Source organism: Capsicum annuum, unplaced genomic scaffold (assembly GCF_002878395.1).
Source record: "Capsicum annuum cultivar UCD-10X-F1 unplaced genomic scaffold, UCD10Xv1.1 ctg73877, whole genome shotgun sequence".
Lineage (NCBI taxonomy): Eukaryota > Viridiplantae > Streptophyta > Magnoliopsida > Solanales > Solanaceae > Capsicum > Capsicum annuum.
This window is the reverse complement of record NW_025883934.1, coordinates 1-1162: the sequence shown is the minus strand read 5'-3', so window position 1 is coordinate 1162 and position 1162 is coordinate 1. Positions and strand designations below refer to the sequence as shown.

Sequence of the window (1162 nt, the reverse complement as noted above, 5' to 3'; positions counted from 1 at the left end):
CTTTTCCGGTGTGGTCGTTACAACTCATTTTTGTGTTACATACTTGCATTAGTGCTCTCCAACCAGTTATTTAACCATGTAATACCTAACATACAGTTTTGAAATAGGAGAGTAGTGAGGTCTTCTGAGGGATTACTCGCCATGCTGTGACAGTTTATTATCTAAATCTCAAGAAGTAGCCATGATTGTGCACCTTGCATGCGAATTTTTTCTGCATATGTGAACTCATTGGTCATTTAATTAATTAGCTAATCAAAGACTAATATCTTTAGGTTACAAAAGAAGCTTCTGATAGGGTTCTGGTAGATGACAATTTCAGTACTATACTCTCTGCTGTTGCAGAGGGACGTGCGATGTACAATAACATGAAGGCCTTCATCAGGTTAGTATTGTATTTCGGGAAGTGAATGTTTGATTATTCCTACAATTAGTCATGCATTTATTTTACTTAATATCATATGTATTCTTTGCTGATGCAGATATATGATATCATCCAATGTTGGTGAGGTCATCTCCATTTTCTTGACTGCTGGTTTGGGCATTCCATAATGTTTGATACCTGTGCAGTTGCTCAGGGTAAATTTGGTAACAGATGGTCCACCTGCTGCAGCTCTCGGATTTAGCCCTACCGATGTTGATATAATGCAGAAACCACCTAGGAAGAGCAATGATGCTCTCATAAACTCCTGGGTTTTCTTCTGTTATATGGTCAGTTTGGATCGCTGTTTCTTATTCTTCGATGTGTATTGCTAATGTTACTGCATTTGTTTTGTACTTTGCTACTTTGCTGTCTCTTTTCTTACAATCCTGCATCAGATACTGTCCTTCTGAGCAAGGGACTTTCAGAAAAACAACCTCTCTACAAAGGTAGGGGTAAGGTCTGCATACATCCTACCCTGTGTACATCTTATCCTCCCTAGATTCCATCACACTGGTTATGTTGTTGTAAGCTATATTAATTCTTCTTTTTTCTCCAATGGTTTGAAATAAAACTACTTCGTCTCTTTCCTTTTTTCCCAAGTTTTTATTGTACTTTGTTCTCCTAAGTACGTGTAGAAAGTACTAATGCTGAGAATGACTCATTTGATTAGAAGAACCAATGGTACAGACTATGATTACTGCAGCATTTCCCTAGCCGTGGTGGATAACCCCTCTTATGCTG

At 38.2% G+C, this 1162-nt stretch overlaps 1 pseudogene; it reads left to right on the top strand.

Annotated features, from left to right (window-relative positions):
* LOC107853814 overlaps nt 1–878 on the top strand; it is a 2891-nt pseudogene extending 2013 nt beyond the window's left edge.
* Nucleotides 879–1162: the final 284 nt, after the last annotated feature.